Raw genomic sequence first — 19,601 nt, forward strand, 5'->3', positions numbered from 1 at the left:
CATCCCCTATGGGGAGATGTTAAGACTGCGGAGGATCTGCAGCTCCAATTTGGAGTGTGATCTGGCACAACAAGCCAGCAAAGCGAGATTCCTGCAAAGAGGGTACAGCAGTACTCTGATAGAAGGAGCTATTAGGCGTACCAGGAATATCTCGAGGGAGGATGCACTTATGCCCAAAACAAAATCCAGTGCGGAAGAAAACAGCAATGAGCGCATTACATCCAGAGCCATTGTGACCTATAGTAACCAACATTCCCAGATTAGAAAGATTCTAAACAGAAATTGGAATCTGGTCAAAGGTGACCCTATCATAGGTGACCTGGTACCAGACAAACCAAGTATAACGTTTCGCAAATCTCCTAGCCTTGCCAGTGCCCTGGTTAGTAACATGTTAGAACCCACCAAGTCCTGGATGGATCACATCACTGGTTTCAAAAAGTGTCTTACCTGTAAGGCCTGTCGCCACGGGATTAACAAAACTCAGGTCCAGCGTCCCTTCTCAGATAAACCCTTCATTATCAACAAAAGATTAACATGCAAGACAGAATACGTTGTCTATATCTTGCAATGCCCTTGTGGATTGCAATATGTCGGGAGCACGCGCCCACCTGCACACAAGCGCATCTTACAACATTTAAGGGCAATCTCTGGGAAGGATCAGGCCTACCCAGTGGCCAGACACTTTGAAACCATGCATGGAAGTGACCCCAGTAGCTTACAGTACTTCCTGGTCGACACAGTGCTGCCTCTGAAGAGAGGGGGTAACCGGGACGCAAAACTGCGCCTCCTGGAAACCAGATTCATTCTTGAATTCAACACTAAGAGCCCGGGAGGTCTCAACAATAGCGAGGACCTTTACACTTGCCTCTAGATGAACAACATATTTCCCCAAGAATTATTCTGGATGTAAATAGCAAATCCCCCCTATACTGATTCTCAATGTGTTTTTATCTGACTTTGCTACCTGCAGTTAACTGTAGTATGTTTTTAATCACTAGTATGAGTACTAAATTCACTTTACAAACACTTTTTTGCTCTGCAGTAACTATAAGAGGATGTTCTAAAAAGTGCATGTCTTTATTTTGATTATTTTGTGCAATTGCTTTATATATGCCCACTGGGGCACAATATCTTTTTATAAGTGAAGGCATGTGCCATCATTAATGATAAATGAGGGTTCCTAAGACTATATGTGTTATATATACTGAATGAACTTTGTGTATATATATGAAGTATAATCATTGCATTTATTAATTATGGTTTAACATTTTTTAACCATGTGTATATATATGAAATGCGACTTATTTATAGTTTAATCAAGATATATATTTTTGTAACCAGGTGTATATATATATAGAATGAGATCTATTTATATATTTATATAAAATGTTATAATAATAGTGATTATGCTCGACCATTGCGGCTTTGCACATTGGAACCCTTTGGGCACTATGCCCTTTATCCACACTTAAATGAATGAAGTATGTCTTCACTATCTATGGCTTTTGAAAAAACGCAATTTGCACAGGTGTAACTAATTATGTACTTGCACTTTAAAACCCTCGTTTGTTTTCATGACACTTTATGTGAGCAAGCCTCTCTCGAGGTGAAACGCGTCATGGCGGTGTTGCAGGCTTTAATTTTTGGCACGGAATAAATCACTCTAAGAAACTGCACCTTACCTTGTGGTCTCGCTTCCTTCGTTGTTCTGCAGAAGGCAGAGTATACTACGACCTTTGGACATATATATATATATATATATATATTCACTGAAAAAAACATAGGTTTCACACCAGTTATAGTTAGCTGGAAATTTTACTGACATAAAACCATTGAAATTCCCACGTTATAGTTAGTTGGACTCACTATAACTTGCGCGCCTGCAATGCACTGCTGATGACGTCACATATTACATCACTCATGACATGGTCAGTGACATCACTCATGACATCACTGATGACACCATCCAGTGAATGTGTGTCTTTCTGAAAAACATATATATGTTTTATATATGTATTTGTAAAGTACGATGGAAGAATAAATGGTTAAATAAGTGTGTAAATGGATGTTTGTTTTTAAAAGAATTGATTGGTTAACTGCCTTATTAAGTGTATCTTAGTGAATACATATATTAGCAAGTAACTTTTACATATTGAAATGTATGTATCAGTGTTTCACTTTGTGTATAAGTGGCTGCATGGGTTGGTGACTGACTCACTGTTTGTATGTGTTTTGAAGACAGCATATGTACAGGACTGTATGGATGGATGAGTGTGTATATGTGTATGTTAGTGAGTAAACGACTGTCTCACTATTGTCTTTTTCAGTAACGACATATGTTTTAATCTAGTATATGTGAGTATTGATTTATAAAAGTGAGTATATGTGAGAGTGAGAGATTATAAGAGTTCCTGTTTAAATAAGTATGTGTTTCTATAAGTGATTGTTTAAGAGAGTAAGTATGTGTAAGTATTTTTAGAAGTAAAGTGGTAGTGTGTGTATTGCTGAATATGCAAATAAATGGATGTTCAATAGTTTTTTTGCATGTGTGAATATGTGTGTGAGTAACTTTTGGATGACTGTCGAAGTGTAACAGGATGTATAGGTGTATCACTACATATAATGAGTGAGTATATGTATGAGTGACTATATAGAACTGTTGGTGAATGAGTGGATGTGTATATAGATGGTGGAATTACTGAATTGTTTGTTGTAACTGGTATGGGTATCTCCATTTTTTTGAAAATGTTAAATACTATTTTTGAATATGTATTTCAAGGCTTACATTACACTGAAAGGAGGTCTCTCACTCTGTCACAAGGATGGTGTCATCAGTGATGTCATGAGTGATGTCACTGACCATATCATGAGTGATGTAATATGTGACGTCATCAGCAGTGCATTGCAGGCGCGCAAGTTATAGTGAGTCCAACTAACTATAACGTGGGAATTTCAATGGTTTTATGTCAGTAAAATTTCCAGCTAACTATAACTGGTGTGAAACCTATGGTTTTTTCAGTGAATTTAATAGGTTTTTTAAATGCTAATTCCTAACTATAACTGGTGTGAAACCTATGGTTTTTTCAGTGAATTTCATAGGTTTTTTAAATGCTAATTCCTTTTTATATCGAGTTTCTAACCTATGGTTTTTTTTACAATTTGCTGTTTTGTGTAAGTATTAATTTTTAAGTCTTTTTTTTTAATCATTTTTTCTTGGGGCGCTCTGGGTGCGCGCTCCGGTAAGCTCTCCGGAAAGCTCTCCGGTAAGCTCTCAGGAAAGCGCACCCAGAGCGCTACTTTCGTTCGTGAAAAAAATATGAATGAAAAGTTAATAATAACGCAAAACATTTCGTACCATACAAATAAAAGCAGTTTTTTTTATAAGGAAATGAAAATGATTTTGCATTTCCGTAAAACTATGATGACGTCACTTCGGCGCGCAACGTAAGCGCCCCCGGAAGCGCCTACGTTCGTGCCGCGTATGCGCCCCGGAAGCGCCTATGTTCGCGCCGCGTATGCGCCCCCGGAAGCGCCTACGTTCGTGCCGCGTATGCGCCGCGGAAGCACCTACGTTTGCGCCGCGTATGTGCCCCCAGAAGCGCCTACATTCGCGCCGCGTATGCGCCCCGGAAGTGCTCCGGTGCGCGCAGCGTCAGCCGGTCAAGTCAGGTGACCTTAAAATAACACTTTTCATTGGTTGCTTACATTTTTTTTAACAAAGAATGAAATCCCCACCCATTTCCTTCACTTCTTCTTTCACTTTTGTGACTGAAAGACCTGTTTTTGGCTCCTGGATCTTTCTTGGTTTACCATGGCTGCCAGAGAATCCAGCAGTGATGAAGAACCTGAATTCATCAATGAAGAGCCTCCTCACTCCTCAACGAAAGGTGAAGGAACATTTTATTTGGAAATTTTTTAAAATACCACCTAACCAAAAAAAGGTGAATGCTCCAAAAGTGGAGTGCAGGATCTGCAAAGAAGTCCTGTCACGGGGTAACCCCTTAAAAAAATACTCATTTGGAAACTTCACGATGATCCGGCATGTGGAGAGGAAGCACCCCCAGAATTTTGACCGGGAAAGTGTCAGGGCTCTGGCACAAGAGGTTCCCAGTGATGGGGCCTCTACATCCACCGGAGGAGCAACTACTTCTGGGAGAGGGCAATCGCAGGAGCTCGTGCCAAATATTCAACCTGCTTTTAACCATGGTGTCCTCAGATGCAGATACTGCAATCAACTGCTTACCTTTGGGGAACAAAGTGGACAGCTCATGGTTCGAGCATTGGAAAACCATCGCTGCCCTTTCCACCCCTAATTTGTTTTGTTCTTTTTGTTCCTGTTGAGCAGTTTCCATTCCCTGTTTTTGTTCCTGTTTTGAAAAAAGAAGAAAACAAAAAGTTATTTTCAGAACTACCTCCAATTCTCATCAAAGAGCTGTATTCTTTAAAAAATGAAAAAGAGTAAGTGAAACGGAGTGCATTGATAATGGAAAGGAAAATGAGTAAGAAAGAACAGAAAGGTATGAGAGGAGAAAGGAAGTGAAGTAGGGGGACTGAAAGAAGGTGAATGTTGGGAAGAAAAGTAAGGAGAAGAAGAGTGAATATAGGGAATGTTGATATTCAAAGAAAATGTTGAAAAGGAACGGGGGTGTGGAAGGGTAAGAAAAGATACATTGCTGGAGTTGAAGGCTGACGGCCTCATTTATGAAGCCATGCGTCACCTTAACACCACCAGAGCGTCACTTTTTGTGACGCATCAGTCCAGTAAAAAATGCACCTTATTCAGTCATATTTACAAAGTGACACATCTAGGTAGTTGCATCACTTTGTAAGCCCCTGCGCCACATTATTCCTACGTCAGGTGTAATGTATGCAAAAGGGACGTATTGACGCAAGAAAGGGTTGTAGAGGTGACACAGTGAATAAACTGGAGGCCTCATTTCTGAAAAGTGACACATCGCTGCATGAAAACAGCAATGCGTCACTTTTCTGTGCGCACTCCTTACGACATTCCAGATGTGTCATATTTAATGTATGACAAATCATGTCGCAAGGAGTTACAGATACGTCAGTATTTCTGACGTATCTGTAAACACAAAAGTGACGCATTGCTGGAGTGCGTCACAAAAGTGACGCAATTCCAGTAATGCGTCCTTTCACATGGGGAAAGCCCCATGTGAAAGGTCTTGTGTCAGTCTTACGCCTGCTGTGAGGCAGGCGCAAGATTTTGACGCAACAGCATCCTAAAAGTGACGCAGTGAAATCTCATAGATTTCACTGCGTCACTATTACGAAGCTTTTTGCGGGGGAACGCCCCCTCTGCATACATTATACCTTACGCAGGTATAATGTGGCGCAGGGTTTTAAAAAGTGACCCATCTACCTAGATGTATCTCTTTTTAAATATAGCGCAGCGAGGCTTCATAAATAAGGCCCTGGATTTTCCCCGTGCTTCACTCCCCGGTGCGCTTCCCGGTGCGCTTCCCGGTGCGCGTACCGGGCGCCCTCCGCGCAAATCAAAAAAATATATATTTTTAAATGCCCCGTGGGACCCTATCTTAGCCCCCACATCAAACCTAGGGGGTCAGGAGGGGGTCTACCTTCCCCCTTATAGTCATTTCTCCCTTTTTTTATGTCACCTCTTGTGTCTCGATCCTACCGAGACACAAGATGGCGGCCGCTCCGGACTTTTTCGAATGTTTACAGACACCCGTGAGCCAATCAGCTTACACATACATACATACAAATATATATATATATATATTTATAACATATACTTACAATATGTGGTAAATGCATGAAAGGTAAAAGTACAACAACCAACCTGCTTGCTAAAGGCATGCATGGTGAAGGGTTTCTTTGGAAAGGCAATGTTATAAAGGAGTTTTCCCTTCTAAATGTGTAATGACTGGGCATGCCATGGATGTGTGATGCCAAACATATGGAGAGTGCGTTTGACAGAGAGATTACATGCAAAAAAGTTTATAATCACAAACAGGGGCTGACCTTGACAGCCGGACATACCTTGGCTTTTGTTAAGAATGTCTTCCTTTTGGGCTAATGTATGATTTGTGCATTTGAACTTAATATCACACCAGCAATTGCATGGTTTGTGTCTTGCAGAATGAGCAGGAGGAGGCTGTAGGTGTCAACATACCAAGGACAGTATCAATCTATGTCTTCATCGAAGGACTCTACTTGTTTGTAAGATGACCCATCAGCTTCTGTATGTCTTGAACTTTCACACTCTTTTAAAACAATTTTCCCTTGACACTGCAACCAAACCAAATTGTATTCTTCCTTCCATCTGTTTCTTCAAAGAAAATTTTCACTCCCGCTTACTCTAACTGCAGAGCATAGGTTGAGGACAATATAGCTCCTATGTAATGGTCACTATTTCTGTACAACACGTCCAGACTTCCCCATTGTCTTTTCCTTGTCCCTCACTGCTTTTCTGATCAAATGCAAGGGCAAATCAAATAATGTTGCTTCAATAATGTCTAGTTCGTAACACTTGATATAACAGTCACAGACTAAAAGGTAATCAGTGGTATCCGCCATAGCCTTTCCCTTTAAAAGACGAGTAACTTGCTATTTTATGTCTTCATGTAGTTTTTTTTTCCTTAAGCTGTCAGTATTTCTCAGATAGCTCCATTTTTGCAGGGAGCATGCTTTTTTTGCCAGTTATCCTAAATACTTTGGGCCTCATTTACAATATTTTGACACACCGTAGTGCAGCAAGCCTTCCTGCTGCAATGTCATGCATCAAAAGAAAAGGGCAGGATATGGAGCATTTTTCACCTTTTCGACTGCTTTGGCGCACAATGAGGTGCAATGCGCCAATGCAGGTACCCTTGCACCATAGAAGTCTGTTTTTGTGTAGAAAGGGACTCCTCCTGGCACAAAAACAAACATGAGAGGTGCTTTCCTCTTTCTATAGAAAAAAAAAACCGAGGAGAAATAAAGGTATGTCTGTTGGTTGCGCCTCCCTTACTCCTCCCCGGGGGAAGCACAGGGATCTGATGCAGTCCCAGGTTTACAAAACCTTGTAAATCTGTGAATGCGTCAGGTTCCATGGATGTTTCGTGGGAACACCCACAACAAGGGAATGCCCCCTTCATGCAGAGTAATGCATGAAAGGGGGCATATTTACAAGGCTGGAAAAGCCACGCAGGGTGGCTCTACGTGCCCTTGTAAATATGTGCTGGGGCAATGGGCTTGTAAATAAGCCCCTTTTTTCCTTGTGACCTTTAAACTGAAAACAATGGGGATCTTTTTTGCGAAATAACTTAAAAGGGGCATGCAAATCGTATATTAAGTAGAAAAACCCTTGTGTGAACCACAGTTGGTAACTGTAGTATTCCAGAGAATAATGGGAAGAGTGTGGGAAAATAAATATTCAAGTTTGTAAAGCCCTAATACTAATTCACCACATTAATGGTAACCTTGTGCCTGACATAGTAGAATGTTGAAAGACAGAGACAAAAAAGTTGCTTCCTTGAGAACATCAGCAAGATGTGACGTTTCAGGAATGAAAGAATAAGAAAAACTCGTTAATTTTACATGAATTTCATTAGGGTTCATTTCTTGTAGCACCACTGATATGCCGACATATGTGACTTAGATCAATATTTTCAGTAATGATCAAACTGACCTCCAGAGAGAGTAAGGAACTTGTGCATTTTTTAAAGCAGCCAATCGAAAATGTAATCTCTAGTTGGAGCCACGTCTGTCTGTAGTTTCCGAAAAGTGTGGGTAATTTGTCTCAATAATTTATCTCCTATGGTTGGAACAATGCTTCCCAGGTGATTAAACAACATTTGCAACTTGTCAGACACAGGGGAACTGTAGTCGGGTAACAGGAGCAGTATGAATCATCCAGACCCATAAGGACTTTCCATTCTTCCTTATTTGCAAATACAATTACCGAATCAGGGTGACAAAGTAGGGCTGCTGATGTGAACGACAGGTGTTGCAATACAAAACAATATCTGCCCAGTGCCACATTTTCATTAATTCTAAATCCGAAGCACAGCCTTATTCTGCCCGGTATTTATTCAAGCCCCATCATAATAAATCCTCCTGTCTTTAGCTCTTTAGTATTGTTCATTGCCACACCAGTGTAATAAGAACAGAGCAATTAGACCCATGATGACCAAATACAGATCCTAGTGTGCTTCAAATATTTAGAGTTCACATATTTTACACCACATGGCATCGCGTATTTAATTGAAAGGTTAGAGGTTTCATATTATATCATTTCTTTGGTGGTTCAATGAAGAGCAAACATGGCATAAATAAATATTCAGTTTGGGTCATTATTTGCAGACATCATGGCGAGAGGACATCATATTGCCCCCCTGTTCTGATCTACTTATGAAGTAAATATAGTTTGAATGTAGGTTTAAGATAAGTCACATAGAAACTGATCGCTACCACTGCCAATGAGTGTGGTGTCAATATTCTCACATTCCATTTAATATTTTGGTCTCAATCACGAGTACCCGGTGTTATACAACCCCTGTGAACATTGGTGTTGAATTTTCCGTAGTCTGCAATGATCAGGTTCATCCACATCCCTATGATACATTTCAGCAGGTCAAATCTAGCATTACTTACTGGGGAAGACAGCCAGGAAAGACAGAGGAGAATTTTGGTATGCAAAACACCAACATATACATGTAATTCCCCATTTTTTAGGGCTACAACTGTACTAGGAAACAATAACCACAATTGTTAAACAACAGACCTCTGGTTACCATATTTTAACAGGTGAGATAAATATCCGTCTTGGTCTAGAACCTGAAATACAAAACACAATATGAAACACACCTATTTCACAATGCGAAGAGACAATTAACGCAAAACAACACACCACATTCTTCTTGATCAATTGTATGTTTTCAAAATCATGTTTTTTTATTGGTAGGTATAGTTAACTTGATGTATGACTGTCACAAGTAAAAAACATGACATAAGTTTAGTGAAAAAAGCTGACATAAAGTGCAACATTGTTTTGTACACAGTACAATACAACAGATAGACAACATACAAATAACTGTCCATTTCCTCAAATGGTTCAACATCCGACCCCTAGCAACATTAATTCAATTTTAGGATGGTTTGACCTAGAGCATATCAAGATATCATTACTGGGAGTGAAAAATTTAGATATTGTTTTTTAAAATTACCAGTGGGACCCTGGAATAAATTGATCTTTGGGCACCTCCGTGGTATTTTTAACTCACTACCTCTCCTGCTCAACACACCTGCATTTACCATCACGGAGATCCGCATAAAAAGGAACAGCTACGCCCTTGTGTTCTATAGTTAATTATAGGCATCACTCTGATATAATAGCAGGGAACTTGGACAGGGAACTGGTTAGTACACAAACCACTGTTAATGTCTTGAGGAACTTACATAATGGTAGGATTTCATTATACAAATGTTTATTACATCACTCTGTCACCATACCAGTAGTCCTTATAAAATGCTTTTTGCAAGAGCTGAGCTTGTTACTGGGGGAGTTGCTTTGGGACCATAACCGACATAGGGTAGCCTTATCCAAACTATGGGGCCGATTATGATGGCGGGCGGACCTGAGTCCGTCCGCCACCATAGAGTAGGAGGGAACCTCCACATGGGCTGCGGAGTTCCCTCCTGTGCAATTAGGATGTGACCGCCACCCTGGCGGTCACATCCTCTATTTTTAACATTGCGGCGGGTGCAGCAATGTTAAAAATGCACGCATTGCATTTGTATGTAGAAAGTGGCAGGCACCGCGCGGTGCCTGCCGCTTTCTGCATACAAATGCAGGGGGGTACCATAGGTACCCCCCATGTGCACCCCCACCTCCCCTTCACCTAGGGGGCCCGCAACGGGCCCCTGCAGTGAAGTTACACATGCTTTTCCACGGCGGAAAAGCCGCTGCGGAAATGCATGTTTCACAGCCCATCCTAATCTGGCTGACTGCGTCTGAGAGACACCGTCACCATATTAGAGCTTTTCCGCCGCGGTTGTAAGCCAACCGCGGCGGAAAAGCTGTGGACGGAAACAAGGACCCACCAGCCATCCTAATGTGGCGGTGGGTCTTTGGTGGGTCCGCAGAGGATTTTCCGCATCCTCCGGGCCAGCGGTGGCTTCCGCCGGCCGGGAGGATGCGGAAAATCCTCCATCGTAATAGGCCCCTATATTTGCCCACTGAGGCAGGGGCCTCGGTGCCCCGGATTTCGAGGCCTATTACAGAGCTGTCCAGCTCTGAAGAGTGATCTCATGGTTGAATCCACCCTTTTCACATGAGTTGCAATTTCTTTCCACTCCACTGAAACCACCTCAGTGGCTCAACTACTATTTAATAAAATGTCAACTACCCAATGGTGCATATTGACTGCTAGCGGTAGCACAACACTCCTTACATCTCCAAAAATCTATACTACATCAACCTGATGCACTGAACCACCCCATATGGGTATTGCATGGAGGGCCCTCCACTCCTGGGAAATCAATCTTGTTGCATGGACCGAGGCAGACGTTACACAGATAGGTCAACTTGTTGAATCTGCCCATTTGATGCCCTTCGGAGAGCTGCAACTAGAGCCATTGATTCACCTTTGTCAATTTCTAACTCAGGTAGTTTTAGCCCCGGTTATTAGATGTACTTGATGACCCTCTGATGATGAGCCAGACCTAGTCCACACCCTGTAGATTCTTCTGACCTGGGGCATTGCACAACATCTGTCATTCCACCTTAATCGATTATTCTGTTCCTTTCACTTGGTGTCGCTCTCAAACCTGACTTTGAAATAACATTTACTGGTGGAGTATGGGCAAATGCACTTAAATATGTAGGGAATGTATCTAGAAATGCTCCCTTGAAATTGTTACAATGTATTTATTTTCACAAGACATATTTATTCCCAGCCAGACTGCATAAGATGTTTCCAGTGTTAGAAATAGGGGGTCTCTAATAGGCAGTGATATGCACCCTGTCCAAGTAGGGTCCCTTCCTTCTAGTCAGGAAAAGAAGATTATACATCCAAAATAGCCCCTGCTAAATCTTTGGTAGCTTGGCAAGAGCAGTCAATCCTATCTTAGAGTAAGGTGTAAAGTATTTGAACATAACATACACAGTAGCACAGTGAAAACACTTCAAGTGGAAACTACACCAGTTTAGGAAAATAAAGCATCTTTATCTAAACTACACAAGACCAAAACGACAAAAATCCAACATACAGCAATTCTGTCCATAGAACTCTATGGGTACAGTGACTTTACACAAAGTACGTCAAATGTGTGAAAATCCACAAGGCAAATCAGCCCGAGAGGAGGGAAGCATTAGAAAACACAGCAATGCCTTGGTTCCATAGTCCATGGGGAAGCAATGCGCCAGTTCTGCTGAACACAGAAGAGCTACGTCGAATTCAGACCATAGGGGCAAGCAGTGCGTCTACATCCCAAGATGGTCCTGGTCTGCTAGTGATGCATCAGGAAAAGTATTGCACAGGAGCTATGCATGGAAATTGAATGCAGCGGCAAACAGTTGATGTATCAATTTCTTCAGCCGCGTTCCCACAATGAGTCGATTCTTTCAGTGGCACAGCAGTGTCTGCATCAGAGTCAGTCTAGGCATTGCAGACTTTAGAGACACATTGCGCTGAACTCCGGCTGCTGCAGTTTCTTCGCCCACTGACAGGAACTGCATCGATTTCTTGGGCTGCATGTCAGCCATGCATGGAAAGTTCTCCTTCTCGGTGGTGCTGCATCAGAAAAGCAGATGTTGGAAGGGCAATGCATTGATTTTGATGCTTCTTGATGCCTTTTTCAGCAGGAACAACCTCCAAGGGCCCAGAACTAGATTTGGTGCCACAAGGCAGGTCAGAACTTCCAGCAGTAGAGTTCAAGTACGCTGCAAGTGAATCTTTGTGTCCCTGAGACTTCTGAACAGGAGGCAAGCTCTACTTCTAACCCTTAGAGTATCTTCTCAATCAAGTCCAGTCCTTTCCACTTCCCAGAGACGAAATCAGAAACTGCAGGCCAACCATGAAAAGTGAGACACAGCAAAGGGTCAGTACTCTTCTTCACAGTTCTTTAGCTCTTCTTCTTGGCAGGGTCCTCTTGAGCTAGAAGTGTTCTAGACGTCTGGGGTTTTAGGTCCAATAATTGCACCCCTTTTGGACTTTGGAGTAGGCCTTTTTCAAAGGATTATCTTTGTAGTACTCACGCATAAGTTGGCACAGAGGTGACTGTTCATTTCAAGTGGAATTTATTGAAAATGTTTCAAGATAAAACTTTGTCTATATACTAGTGGTGGGATGGCTGTATATAAAGTTTGGGATCTGTTGTATTAGGGTCAGCCAATGAATGGTGAGAAAATTGTGCAGGAGGGTGGTCTTCACACACAGGGGAGTGGGTGCTTATCTGCCTGTCCAGATGTGCAATGCTGGGCCCACATTAGTTTGAGGTTTTGTTTTTTGAGAGGAGCATATGAGTTTGGGAGGTTACAGGTGGGTTATTGGTAGGATTTGGAGAGTGCCTTGCAGGTTGGTGTTGTTCACCAGTTGACTGAGGCACTTAACTTGTTGAAGCTAGACGTAGGCATCTGTTTCATTTGGCTTGGATCACCTGTCTGACCTAAACATGGTGTCGCTAAGATTGTACTCTTATTCTAATGGGTGGGCACTAACCTTGTTCTCCAAGTGGAGTGATGCACTCTTCCACACCTCACTGCATAGTAATAATATATTGGATAATAGGGAAAATTGCAAAAGTTTAATAGGTGTAGACAAAACAGAGACACTGGATATCACCACTCTTGTTCTTGAAGTGTAACTAATATTTCTGAAATTGAAGCATAAAATGAATCAAGCATATTCTATATATAATCAACTCTATGTCTTTGGAATATTTATGATATTTGTAAAACGGAAAAATAACAAGACTCAATTAATCAACCAGGGTTCTTATAGAGTGTGGTTAATCACCATTAGGGTCTCAAGGTGCGGGGGGGGGGGATTTCTGCAGTTCAGTTGAAGAGCCAGGTCTCCAGGTCCTTCCTAAATTGAGGCAGTGAAGGTGATTTCCTGAGATGTAGAGGTAGAGAGTTCCATGTCTTTGCAGCGAAGTAGGAGAAGGATCTTCCTCTGGCCGAGGTCTTGCGGATCCGTGGGATAGTGGCCAGGGCCAGTTGGGCAGAGCAGAGATGTCTGTTGGGTGTGTAGACGAATTAGTACTTCATTAATGTTAAACAACCTGCTGCCTCTGTTGGCAAACTAACTAACGTCTATTTTATGAATGTGCACTCTCCAGAAATCATAACGATAATTTGTAACTGGCATGATTGTGCAGCCGTATAACATCCATCAGTGTTGTGTGATTCCTAGGTGTATTCCTTTGTCATAGGAATACACCTAAGATATCAAGAATATACAGAAGTTCTTTGTACTATTACACTATTACACCTCCAGTTCCTTCACAAGAGGTAACCCAAAGTAGCTGTAAAACAGTTTCTATTATTTCCATACTTGAATCAAATGATTACAAATAGTTCGAATTTCTTTTTCTTCCAACACAAATTGATTTCAGAAAGGCTTCACTAAATTCTAAACTGTACCACTATTTGATTACAAAAGCTGATACCTTCAAACGGCATTAGCAACATTATCACACAAGTGTCTGGCAAACACCCTGTAAAACATAAGTAAAGGCAAGCCCAATAGCCTCCATCATCCCCAAATACCATTTTCATTGATATTATGTATAAGGTCGACACAAGGGTCATTGCTTCACTGAAGCTGTTGAGAGAAGCAAATGCATAGTAAGGAAGTATCTCTACACAAGTAATACCAGCATTTAGTAAGGTATAACTAAATACCCCTACTCTCCTGGATTACAGCTACTGACATAAAGCTGTTATACGTACCCATGCACAGACATTAGAGAGTTTTATGTGCTCTAGCATAATCACTTTTCTCACTGATTGTGTAGTAGCGGGACCTGACTGGGTAGAGCAAGCGGCAAGAGACATATACATATACCTACCAATGGAGTGACACAATGGATTGATGTATTTATTGACATAAGGACAGAGACATTAGGCATATAAGTTCACACATTAAGAATTGTATTTTACACATGCCGATAATGCGAGCATCTGTATTATGTTATGAAATAAACGTTTAATATCTTCACACTGGAATATGTTTAAGGAGATAGTAATTGAGCTGATGGAAGAATTAACAGGTTCTACCATCCTTCTGTTGTCCGTGGGTGTGTCTGTACACTGGTTGGAGCCCTAGAAGAGGCGGTGGCAGGTAGCAGATGGCAGATAATGAAGAACCTTCAAAGTAAAAGATGACATTATAAGCATGAGCACAATTGAGGCCTATTGATTTACAATATAGGTATTATTTGAGTACATTTTGTTTAGACATGGATAATAAAAATACATTTATTGCGGTGTTAAGGTAAAATAAACAAAGACATACAATTTGTTTAATGTGGAAGTGACATTGATGGAACTGTGGCCTCCTGTGTATTTGATAGAGGTGCATTTTAACAAGGGGCTGTGTTATTGTCCTGCCACATTAGAGGCTACTCCTGCTTCATTTGTTGCAAGCAATGAATTTAAAATGGGTGCTGTATAAAAGATAGCTAGAGTGTGGAAGATTTGCATAATTAATTTACACTGTAAAGGGAGGGCAAAGCTGAGTGTGAGTGGTGTGTAAGATGTATGCCCTCTCTGTGATGGGGAGGGCAGTGTAACGTGAGTGGGAAGTTGTAATGTTGTGGAAAAATAGAGGCATTCTTGTTCCTACCTGACCTAACGGTGGTATTTCTGAATTCATCAGGCCATATAGAAGCTCAGTAGGCATGTTGACAATTTAGGGGCTGAGACATGATCAAGATCCACATCCAGAATAACGTTTGCCACCTGTACCATGAACAGTACACCCTTCACCTACCTCTTATATTCTTTCTATTGCTTTTAAAGGTCCCTCCAAGCCTCACCCCCAATGCATTAGAAGAGTCTGTCAGTTCCTGCAACATTGGTGGTGAGAGTGTATGGAAGCAGTCCATCTGGTGAGCTACAATATAGGAGGCTGCAAAGTCTGTTCCCTCAGTGGGATTGCTCTTCCTCTTTACTGGTGTGACCTACATCTCGGAGGCTCTGTAGGCCACTGAGTCTCTTGTATTCAATCAATCAATCAATCAATCAGGGGATTTTAAGCATGCTACTCACCCGTGAGGTTCTCAAGGTGTTAGTGGGGTGAGCAGTTTCAGTCAGTTGAGGAGCTAGGTCTTGAGGGTCTTCCTGAAGATGTGCAGGGTGAATGCGCGTCTGATGTCGATTGGGAGCTCGTTTCAGGTCTTGGCCGCCATGAAGGAAAAAGGTCTTCCCCCTGATCTTGCTCTGCGGATGTGTGTAGGTTCGGCAAGGGCGAGGTCGGCGAGTCAGAGGTTCCTTTTGGGTACGTGGAAAGAGATTCTATTGTTGAGATATTGGGGTCCGACGTTGTGGAGTCATTTGTAGGTGTGGGTTAGTATCTTGAAATTTACTCTCCTCTCTTCTCAATGGGGAGCCAGTGGAGATTACGCAGGTGTTAGGTAATGTGTTTGTGTCAAGGGATGCTGAGGACGAGTCTGGCTGTGGTGTCCTGTATCGCCTGGAGTTTGCGGAGCAGAGATTTGTTAGAGGGCATACAGGGTGCTTCCGTAGTTCATTCTGCTGGTTATGAGTGTGTGGGTGACGGTCTTCCTAGATTCGGAGAGATCCATTTGAAGGTCTTTCAAAGGATGCGGAGGGTGTTGAAGCAAGGGGAGGCGACGGTGTTGACCTGTAAGGCCTTGGAGAGGGAGGAGTTGAGTACGATGCCAATGTTTTGTGCAAGCTCTGCAGGTGCGGGGTGCCTAGGGTGGTGGGCCACCAGCTGCTGCCCCATGCAGAGGGGGAGGGTACAAGGACAAGGACCTCTGTATTCTCTGAGTTGAACTTCAGGCAACTGCTGCTCATCCACAATGCAACGTACTTCATTCCTTCCTGTAGGTTGAGTATGGTGGTGATAGGGTCCTCGATGAGGGAGAGGATGAGTTGGGTGTTGTTGGCGTAGGATACTATGCTGAGTCCATGCTGTCTGATGATGGCCACAAGGGGGGCAATATAGATAATGAAGAGCGTGGGCTGAGCGACGATCCTTGGGATACTACGCAGTTGATTTCCGTGGGTTCAGAGAGGAAGGGTGGTAGTCTGATTCTTTGGGTTCTACCGGTGAGGAAGGAGCGAAGCCAGTCAAATGCAGTACCATGTATGCCGGCGTCGTGGAGTCTGGTGGTGAGTGTGCGGTGGTATACAATGCCGAAGGCTGCACAGAGGTTGAATAGGGTCAGGGCTGCGGTGTGTCCTTGGTCGAGGAGGGTGCGGATGTCGTCTGTGGTGGCGAGGAGGGTGGTCTCGGTCTGTGGTTGCTGCCGAATCCTGATTGGGAGCGGTCGAGGTCGAAGTTTTCTTCGATGAATTTCATTAGTTGCACTTTGATGATCTTCTCGTTGACTTTGGCCATGAAGGGGAGGTGGGAGATAGGTCAGTAGTTCTTGAGGTCCATGAGATCTGCTGACGGCTTCTTGAGTAGGGGTCTGAATTCTGCGTGTTTCCAGTCTTTGACAAAGATGCCAGTTTCGAATGTGGCATTGATGGTGTGTCCTAGTTTCGGAGAGATGGTGGAGGTGGTGGCTCTGTTGAAGGTGTGCGGGGGGCAAGGGTCCATGGGGGCTCCTGAGTTGATGCCTTTCATGCTCAATGCGGTGTCTTTAGTGGTGAATGTAGTACAGGAGGAGATGGTGGCCTGGCTGGCGTTGCTGGAGGAGGGAGTGGTTTCGGAGTCAGGTGTCTGGTCATTGATGTTGTCATTGAAGCCCTTGATTTTCACATGGAAGTAGGAGCCGAGCTTGTTCCAGAGGTTCTGGGAGGGGGTGATATCCCTGGTTTCGCTGGAGGGTTTGGTAAATTCCTGGATGATGCTGAAGTGTTCCTTGGAGTTTGTGGAGTTAGCGGCGATCTTGTTCTGGTTTAAGGTCCTTTGGGTGGATTTGATGCGTTGATGGTGTTCTGTCATGGCGTTTTTGTAGATGGTGCGGCCTTCTGAGGATTTGCTGTTTCTCCAGTTCTTCTCGAGATGTCTGCAGGTGCTCCTGGATTATTGAAGGTCCGTGGTAAACCAGGTGGCCTTTATGGGGCACTGTCTGTCGGAATTCCCTAGGGGTGCAAGCTTGTCTGCTCAGTTGGTGATCCATTAGTAGAGTGGTGGGGGCATTGCGGTTGAGGGTGGTGTGGAGCAGCTTCTCAGTGACCTTGCTCCAGTTTCTTCATGGAGGTCGGGGTGCAGGTTTGTGTGCCATGGGTTTGTTGATGTGGAAGTGTATGCAGTGGTTGTTTGTCCAATGTATTGAGCAATGTAATGCAATTCAAGTGAAAGATGACTGCACCTAGGATGAGAGCTGTTTATTTTTTACTTCCAGAGGTGTATGCTTGTTGGGTGTGTGCAGCTTAGTTCAGGTAAAAGAGGGTTCCCTATGCGGAGTTTTCCATAGGAGAGGCAGAGATCTCCACTGTGAAGATCTCTTTTTCTAGTAGTAGCAACTTTACAGCTGTCATTTTGGTAGTATAAGCTCCTTGCTTAAAGAAGGTGAGACTCCACCATCCTACTACTGGCAGTCATTTCCACTGGACACGGAAATGTGAATACAATCTGGGTGTAGATTTCTGCTCAGGCGGAGTCTACATTAGATAGATCTCTGCACAAAGAGATGCGAATGGCCCCTACAGCGTACACTGCTCTTGTACGCATGCTTTCTCCACTGATCAGGTCCAGGCTAGGAGGTAGGTTGTACCCTTAATAGGTAAGTTCTCTTTCCCAGCACTATGTCACAGTACCCCGGGGCATATGCATAAGAAAATGTCGGACTGCTGAGCTGCACCAATTTTGTCAGCACTGGCCCAGACATTTTGAAAATGCAGCGATGTGCTGTATTCACAAGAATACTGTACCCCCTATGTTTCCCCTAGTCCTGGTGCAAAAAAGTTTGCCTACCGCCAGTGCAGGCACACTGCCCCCATGTTGTAAGGGTGCTTGCGGTGCATGTGTGATTGTTTATCCTGCACATAAACAACTACAATTGGTGATTTTCACCTTTTTATGTGTGCTGCAGAATGCATCACACATGGAATGAGCAAAAAACGAGGAGAATGTCGATTCTCCAATTAACATGAAGAGAGAATCTTGATTTCATTAAAGACATACGGAGGCTAACATTATGCAAATACTTTTATTTGCTGCCCAACATGCAGCCCTTTAAAGAATATTACTACATCACAATAAAATAGAACGTTAACACATGACAACCAGGATGAACAGGCTCCTATCTTCCTCGTGGGCTGCGATGACACAGGAGTACAATGAAGATTTCATCGAAACAATTATTCCTTAAGATTGTTATCTGAGAAGGAACAAAAAAATATCATATAGTGAAAGAGGTAAAAAATCATGTTTTCAGATATAACAAGAAAAACATTTGACATTAATCAACCCAAACCTCTCAGGGAGAGGAGGGTGGGATAATGTTAGCCTCCGTATGTCTTTAATGAAATCAAGATTCTCTCTTCATGTTAATTGGAGAATCGACATTTCATTACAAGACCGGAGGCTACCATTATGCATGTTTAAAGCCATGCAAAGCTGCACCGCTAACATGTTCAATTGGTCTCAAGTAGAACTTCGAGAAGGTACAACAATCTGCAGCTTTAAGTATTTCGGGCAGAGAACCTCCAGCCCAAAAGACTTTGCTAGCCATTGCACCTCTAGAAGAGTGAGCACCAAACCTAGATAGATCTACACCTGCTTCATGCATAATCAGGCGTATCCACCTTGCTAAGGTTGCTGATGACACTGGCCTAAAAGGTCTAACAAAAGATAAAAGAAGTTGATTACATCCAGGAGGTCTAGAAACTGAAATCTTATTTTCATAACACCTCATGCAATTAACAACACATAATTTTTCACATTCATGAAAAAAGGGATAGAAGATAGATTCTGACATCGTTTTGGTTCTTTTCCAAATATCGAAATGAACACCTTCAGAAGAATAAAATCTGTAGGAAAGATCAAGAGCTTTAATATCAGACACCCTCCTGAAGGATATTAACCACAATAGGGTTGCTAATTTCATTGAAATTCTCTTAAGAGAAAGTAACTGATTAACAGGCCAGGACATGAAAAGGTTAAAAATCAGATTAACATCCCAAAGAGATTCATAGCGAGCTCTAGGAGGTCTCCTAAGTCTAATGCCCTTCATGACCCTTTTGATTAGTGGATTACTACCGATAGCAAGGTTATTAATCAAACAATGACCTGAAGAGATAGCTGACCTGTAACAATTGATGGTTCTAAAAGAAAGACCTGACTCAAAAAGATGAGCGAGGTAATTAGCTACATATTGTAAAGGACATTGAACGGGATCCAGATCCCTTTCAAGGCACCAACCAGACCATTTGTTCCATATTCCTCTGTATCTCTTTCTGGTCCCAGGGGCCCATGATTCTTCCAGTAAGC

This window comes from Lissotriton vulgaris, chromosome 7 (assembly GCF_964263255.1).
Source record: "Lissotriton vulgaris chromosome 7, aLisVul1.2, whole genome shotgun sequence".
NCBI lineage: Eukaryota > Metazoa > Chordata > Amphibia > Caudata > Salamandridae > Lissotriton > Lissotriton vulgaris.